Genomic DNA, 7,539 nt, shown 5'->3' with positions numbered 1-7,539 from the left:
GAGGGGCAGGGCTGGGATTTGACTCTGAACCTGTCTGACTTTCAAGCCTCAGCTACCTTCTCTTTCCTTTCCAGGCCACTGTGGCCCTTGCTTTTCACAGGAGAAAGATAACTGATATAGGTGTCCTGGTCTGGCCACATGACTGTGGACAAGTTGCTTCTCTTCTCCGAGTGTTTGAGTTATCTAAATTCAAAACACTCAGATTGGGATTCAATTCCCAGTCAGGGCACATACCTAGGTTGCAGGTTCGATCCCCAGTAAGGGTGTGCACAGAAGGCAGCTAACTAATTGATGTTTCTCTGTTTCTCTCTCTCTCTCTCTCTCTCTCTCTCTCTGTCTCTCGCTCTCGCTCTCGCTCTCGCTCTCGCTCTCCCTCTTTCTCTAAAATCAATAAACCTATCCTCAGGTACAAAGCCCTTTGGGATGGAAAGGAGAAATATAAAGAGCTTAGCTGCTCTTTGCTCCACTCCCCCTGGTAGCCAGCCAGCTGCTCTGGCCCCAGGCTCAAATGCTTATAGCCTGGTTGTCTCCTTAGCATTTACCTTAGCATTCCCCACTTCAGCCAAAGTGAGTCAGGCAGGGGCTGCAGGCACTGTGGCAGGACCACAGGCTGGCAAGAACTGTAAAGGTCAGAGGTCTTCCCCAGCCATCAGGTGATGCCAGAGGGTGACCATCCCCTGTGCCTCCGCACAGGCCAGCTTGCTGGTCACACAGCCACCGTGTGGACGCTGCCCCACGGCTCTGGCACCCAGGCGGGGGCTCCTTTGTGGCTCCAGCTTGGTAGGTGGCAGCTCTGGGTGTGGGAAAACTAGACGGAGAGTCAGAAGCCTGGGTTGGAGCCCGGATCTGCAAATAGCCATGTGACTTCCCCTCTCTGGGTCTCAGCATCTTGACTTGTAAAATCAGGAGCTGGGACATGATGATCTGCTTAAAGGGTCCTTTGTCTGAGGCTCCAGGGAGAGTTGGGAAGATAGGAGGTGTGCTTCCCATCTGGGCCTGGGAGGCATTTCCAGCTCTGTTCCTGGGAGCTGTCATAGACCCTAGAACCAGACAGGGTCAAATCCTGTCTCTGTCAATTACTAGCTATGTGGATTTAGGCAAGTCGCTCACCCTCTCTGAGTCTCAATTTCTTCATCCATAAAATGGAAACAATGATGTCCATAGCAAAGGGTGGCAGTGAGGATTAAAGAGGTGAATGTGAACAGCACTATGGGGGAGCCCTGCTATCCCAGGCTGAACCCAGGAGACTGCCCACCCTCCTGAGCTCCTGGGACTGGTCCCTGGGAGGAATTTCCACTGTTCTTTCCAGTTTCCAATATTTCCTCCCACCTTCCAGAGACACACAGAGGAGGAAGCCAAGACCAGAGAGGGAAAGAGACCTGGCCAAGGCCCATAGCATGTAGGGGACGACCCCATGGGCCGTGACTCCCCATCACAGAGTCCCTGTCTCCCCCGAGACTATCCTGCTCACAGGACCGTTGTGAATGGGGTTAGTCATTTAGATGCTCAGGAAACCAAGCCTAGTCCAATATTAATCATGGCACCAGAGGTACTGGGGGAAAAAAAAAAAAAACAGAAGCAACTGACAGTGACAGTAACTCTGTCAAGGGCAGTGCGTACCCTGGGCGTTGTCTGTGAGGGAAGTCCCCGATCCTGTACATCCAGACAAGGGGGCCTGGGGTAGCCCCTCAAGAAAAAAGGAACCAGCACTGACCTGGCAGCTCAGTTCGTTAGAGCGCCGTCCCCATATGCCAAGGTTGCAGGTTTGATCCCCAGTCAAGGCATATGCAATAATCAACTGATGAATGCATAAATAAGTGGAATGACAAATTGACTTTTCTTTCTCCCTCCCTCTCTCCCCTACAAAAAAAAAAAAAAAAAAAATGCAGGATGAATAAACCAAAGGTGTTTACAAGGTACCTGATACAATAGCCCTTCAAAGGGACAATTTTGAAAACACCCATGGGAAAACGGATGCTCAGAGAATCACCTGCCCAAGCCACCCAGTTAGAAAGTCCTAGAGTCACAATTGAAACCCACGCTCTAAAACGAGCCTCTGCCCCCACCCAGAGCCAGAACTTCTGCCTCCACTACCCCGCCCACCGACCCCGGTCCCCTAGCACCAGCTCCAGGCTCCCATAGTGGTCAGCTGCAAAGGATTCACTCTCCAGGAACTGGCTTTGTGTCCTCTGTCACCCCACTTCTCCCCCACGTGGCCTTGTGTCTGGCAGTCAGGTCGGAGGGCCTCCCAAGGAACAGCCGTGGACGATTTGAGGGGACCACAGGCGCCCTGCCCTCACATGGTGCTTTACAACTCAGAACATTCAAGAAGCCAGCGTGGCCTTCCTGAAGGCTGAGGACGTAGGGCCCCGAGGAGCGGCGGATGAGGGCGCTTTCCGCCGCCGGCCCCACAGCCTAAAATGTCACCATTACTGACCCCTTCAGGTGAAGGTACTGATGGCCCCTGTGAAAATGTAAATCATTTCTGGGGGAAACCGGTTACTAATTCATTAGCAGGAGTCACTGCCCCACAGGCTGGGTTCCCCGAAGAGCCTGGGTGGGGAACAGGACTCCAGGGTCAGGAGGCCGCTCACGCCCCAGTCACCAGGGCATCAGAGTGCTTAGCTTCAGCCCCAAACTCCTCACCTCAGACCAAAAGGCACCCAGGCGGGGCCCCTGCCCCCTCCCTTACCCTCTGTCACAGTGCCCTCCCTGCCCTCTGTGGAGCCACCAAGCTTGTCACTGCCCCAGCGCCCCTGTACTTGCCCATCCCTCTGAATCCTATTCCCCAGCTCTTCAAAGTGCGTCCCCTCCAAGGAAACTTTTGGGGTGACAGATATGTTCGTATCTCGGTTCTGATGGGTGCGTACTTGTGCCAAAACATATCACGTTGTACACTTTAAATAAGTAAAGGTCATCCTATGTTAATTATACCTCGATAAAGCTGTAAAAAATAAAATAAAATTTAAAAATGCTGCCTCTTCTTACCTTTCACGTGTTGGCTCGGATGAAACCCCCTCAAAAAGGCCTTCCCTGTGGCACCTCCCTGTTTATCCCCTTCCAGGGACACATTCCACCACCAGCTGACTCTGTCTATTTGCCAGTACCCCAACCTTCCTCCTAGGAAGGGGCTGTCGGCCCTGTCCACCGATACGAATGGGGTTTGGCCTAATGCACATTTGGGGGATGACTGAATGACCAAGGCCAGGGCCCCTGAGCAGCATGGCGGCCGCCAGCCCTGCCTCCCGGGACCCCTCCAGGGGCGCAGCGGGGAGACAGCGTTCAGAAAGTGAAACCCGGAACACAGCAGTGGCCCGAGAATCCCCGCCACCACGTAGGCTGTCATCGCGGGCAGGAGGTGGGAGCACCCCAGCTCCTGTTCCCAGCGGGAGCTGTCCATCGGAGTGTGTTCATTCAGAAGATCCCTCTGGGATGTCCCCCCTCAGCCCATCCATGCTGCTGAGGGAGGGTCACCCCCACCCCCAGGACCTTCACTCTCTCCAAATAGGAGCCAAGAGGCATTAAGGCCTGCTCAGGCCTGGGGCTCACCAGGCATGAAACCCTCAAGATCTGGGGAAACTGATGCATGGCCCAACTCAGACCTCAGCTAGGTCTGGAAGACTCGTGGGTACCACCCGGAGGCTGGGACCAAAGTCTGGGCTGACAAAAACCCAACGGCTATCACCCACAACCCCCGGCCACTCATTTCTAACTAGTTTCTGGTTTAGGCAAGACGGTGGGCCAGAACATGTGAGCCGACAGGAATCTAGAGACTTTGTCTCCTTCCTACCCAACGACCCCTCCCCCAACTATTTACACTGACCCTGAGGCCAGAGGTTGCAGCGAATGCGTGCAGGGGCAGCCTCAGTCCCCAGCTTCAGACCCCACCCAGCCCCATTTGCCACCACTGGCTTTATCTGCTTATTTGAAGTCTTTGGATCATCTGCCTTTCCCAGGGAGCAAAGGCTTGACCCCAGAGTTTCAGACCCTGGCAAGGGACAGGGAGGCAGAGGGTCTGCTCGGCTGTCGTGACTGCAGCGATGACGGACGGTCAGGGGTGGGGAGCCGTAGGCCTGTTTAAACGCTGCATGCCCAAATGCACGCACATGCACATCTAGGGCAGAACACACGCAGCTCCCAGCCCCAGCGCCTGCCAGGCAAACAGCCACGACAGGTTACCCACCCACCGCCTGGAAACGGGCCTGTTGTCTGCTTAGAGAGATACTGGGGACATAAACATCTCGGCAAAGATAAGAAACGGGTGTGTTGTGGGCCCATGCCCACCTCCCGGGGTCTCTGTGTCGTGGGATTGACGCTTGCATTTTGAACACCTGCTAGTTTAACTGGCTGCAATGTCCCAGAGGAAGCAGCCTGTCCCTGAGGTCGCTTGCAGCCTGGAGTCTGGCCACTTGCCAGTGTCCCACACTCGTGCTTGGTAGCAGTTAGAGTGACCACTGTCCTGGCTTGGAGGGACCCTGCACAAGGGACCAGGGCCATGGCCTCCCAGCCAAGTAGAGCAACTGTTAGCACCTGCCAGGGCCGCCACTGGGTTCCCCACCCCTGAGGTCCCTTCCTTGCTGTGCTCCAGAGGCTGGGATGGGCTGTGTGGCGTGTCCAGGAGAGCTGGGTGCCCACCAATGCCTGGCGCTCTGCCGGGCCTGCCTCTCACAGGACCCACCGATGCTGCAGCGTCTAACACGCCTGCAGGAACAAGAATGTTTGCATAAAAAGAACTTCTCTACTTGTCTGAGGGGTGAGCGGCAGAATGTTATTCATTCATTCACTCACTCAACAAACATTACTGGCGTGTGGGCACAGGCCCCGGCCGAGGTGCTGGGAATGTATCAGTGAGTATAAGACTCAAAACTCCCTGCCTTTGAAGAGTTTCCATTCTTGTGACGGGAAGACAGACAACAAATAAAATCGATGGGTCAAGTACACGCATATGAGAAGGGAAGAGCTGCCGCAGAGGAGCACGGGGAACAGAAGGCAGGTGGGGTGTATTGGGTAGGAGGGTGCAAAGTTAAGTAAAACGGGGGCCACTCGGGAGCTGGGAGCGGAGGAGAAGCAGGACCTGACCTGTGACTGCAGGGTCAGGGGAGAGGTCATGGCTGCTCAGAGTAGGAGGGAGTGGCGGGGGAGGGACCGGAACTGGGTGAACTTGAGAAGTACCATGGACAGAATTTGCTGACAGAGGCTTTGAGAACAACTCAAGGGGTCTGGCCTGGGAAACCAGAAGGATGGAGGTGTCTTCCGCTGAGATGGGACAATGGGGCAATTCGTCAATTACCCACGAGTGGCTGTTAGAAGGGAGGGCAGATGCTGCAGAAGCACATGGCAAGGGCCAGCTAACCAGAGGATAACCGGGTGGGCGTGGTGGTTAGAGAGGGCTTCCCTGAGGAGGTGACAGATAAGCTGAGGCCTGAAGGAAGAGCTCGCCTAGGGGAGAAAGGACAAGAGGCTGCTGGGAAGACCTGGACGAGGGCAGTTGGAGGGAACTTCCAGCAGCCCCAAGGGGCCGGGTGTTGCTGAGGGCCAGGAGAGCGTGCCAGATGCGGCCAGAGGTGAGCAGGACGGTTCGGGCTGCTTACTCAGCACCCAGAAGGAAGGAGGTTTGGCCCTCGAGCAGCCCAATCAGACCGAGAAATGGAGACGAGTAATAAATAGCCACAGATGAGTCATCTCAAGCCCCCATTTTGAGCCTGCCTTGTAGCACTCCCTGCCTGCATCCTCCCCAGGAGGGGCCCCTGATTTCAGAATGACCAGGTCAGGCAGACCTCAGCCCCCAGGGCCCCCTTGCCAAACCTCAGGGGGCAGAGCAGCTTTTCCTCGAATAGCTGAATCCTCATCACCTCCCCCCAAGACTCAGAGGGAAGCGAACAGCACACAGAAAGCCTCATTCAACTTCTCGGGGCTTCAAATTCAAAAGAAAAGGGAAAGCCTCATACGAATCAAATGTGAATGGAGATATCCAGGCGTTTTTAAAACAAAAGCATTTGGAAAGTCAGGCCAAGCTGGGTTCAAATCTCACCTGTCGCTGCCACACGTCACACTTGAAGCAACTGGGCCTTTCCCCCCGCTGCACCCCGCTGGGCAAAGATTAAAGATGGTAAACTTAGCGGGGCGCTGGGCACACAGGAAGCCCTCAAAGGCAGGAATCAGGGTCTCTTCTAAATACATGGCCACGCACTCAGGGTCCAGCCACACGGACAGGGGAGGACTTCTTGTCTATTTCTTTGGTGCTTTTTGACCCAGGACTCGGTGCAGTAACTATTTGATTTAATGAGCATAACCAGCCTGAGTTAATAATAATAATCGTCAAGCAGCTGGCTTGGCTTGTCACACTTCCATAGATTCAGGTGAGCTGTGTCACAGTTTAGGAGCCCCCCAGTCTCATAAGACAACCTGCTCACGTGTTGTCCAAGAGGACATTAAACTTTACGACCTGGGACAGGAAGCAAATCTCCGTGGGGGAGACTGGAAGACTCTACCCTCCTGGAAGGTAAATAAATCTGTTCTCTGAACCCACAGGGAGACTCAGTCTCTGTCCGGGACAAAAACTGGCAATAAGACGTGGAGAAACACCAGGGAGAATTCCCTCCCTATGTCAACACTGACTAGACTAGCAGTTCCTGCGTGTGTGCCAAGGGTGGCAAGACTCACCCTTGTATTAGTTTGCTATTGCTGCTGTAACAAAATAGCACAGGGTGGGTGACTTCAACAACAGAAACGTATTTCTCACAGTTCTGGAGGCTGGAAGTCCAAGATCAAGGTGCCGGCAGCTTTAGCTTCTTCTCCCCGTGGCCTGCAGATCGCTGCCTTCCCTCAGCACTCACCCAGCCTGTTCCCTGTGTGCGCGCATCCCTGGTATCCTTTCCTCTTCTTTTAAGGACGGTGTCCTATTGGATTAGATCCCCTCCCTGATGACCTCATTTAACCTTAATTACCGTTAAAAGGCCCGCCTCCTGATACAGTCACATTGGGGTTTGGGGCTTCAACGTATGGACTTTGGGGGACATGCCTCAGTCTCTAACCGCCTTATCTGCGCGAGCTCATGAGTTGAGAGATGACTTGTCCGGTGTCACATCAGAAAAAAAAGGGGGAAAGCACAATTTCCTGCTGTTCCAGGGACTAACATACTTCCCTGTGTCCCCTCCCCCAACTCCAAGTGACTTTGGAAGGAAGAGGGAGGTCCTGGGGCTTGATGTCTGAAAAGTCTCGAAGCAGGAAGAGGCCGCTTTCTCTCCGGGATTGCCTAGGCCAGAGCTGCTCTGCCAGCAAAGGCAAGGCCAGGCTGGACGGAACGGGGTGGGAGGCCAGCTGGCAGACCCCAGGCGCGGCGAGGGCTTCGACTGCTTGGATCACAGAACGCCCCGCTGAGGAGGCTGAGTGACACTCCGACAGTCCTGGGGTCCGGCTGCAACCCCAGCCCCTGCAGCTCACGTTCACACATCCTTCCTCTCTGCTGATAGGCAGGGGGTCCGGGACCCGGTCCCTGCAGAGTGGACATCTCACAGAGGCAGGAGGTGGCCCCGGGAG

Source organism: Furipterus horrens, unplaced genomic scaffold (genome assembly GCF_987537825.1).
Source record: "Furipterus horrens unplaced genomic scaffold, mFurHor1.1.pri manual_scaffold_3, whole genome shotgun sequence".
NCBI classification, from domain to species: Eukaryota; Metazoa; Chordata; class Mammalia; order Chiroptera; family Furipteridae; genus Furipterus; species Furipterus horrens.
The sequence above is the reverse complement of the archived record's forward strand: the minus strand, read 5'-3'. Positions refer to the sequence as shown.